Raw genomic sequence first — 442 nt, 5'->3', positions numbered from 1 at the left:
CATGGGCTCTGGCTCAGCTGGTCCACACTGAAATGGACTTTTCTTTAGTGTCCCTCCAAGCAGCTGTGGTGAGCAGAAGAGGATGGAAGTGCTGAGGCTGACAGGGGACAGGCAGGGAGGGCTGTTTGGAGGCGTGCTGATGGAGAGGAGAGGACGTCTTTCTCCTGCCACCTGCCCTGTTCCCAGCTCTGTGTTCACCAGGCACAGAAGCAGTGCAGGCACTTTTGGTCAATCCAGCCAAGGGACAACTGAGCCCATTAAAGTGGTGCTGCATACCCACAGGTGTGCCTGTCAGTGATTTGTCCTAAGAATACCCCTTGTTTTAGCAGCATGAGGTGAGCTGAATGGCAGGTGGTGGTTTTGTGCTATTACAAGCACCACTCATTGTGTCCCACAGCTCAGACCTGACCTTACAATACAAGGGAAGGACTAGGTAATCCCT

Source organism: Apaloderma vittatum, unplaced genomic scaffold, assembly GCF_000703405.1.
Source record: "Apaloderma vittatum isolate BGI_N311 unplaced genomic scaffold, ASM70340v1 scaffold15784, whole genome shotgun sequence".
In the NCBI taxonomy this organism is placed as follows: Eukaryota; Metazoa; Chordata; class Aves; order Trogoniformes; family Trogonidae; genus Apaloderma; species Apaloderma vittatum.
This window is presented reverse-complemented; position numbering follows the sequence as displayed.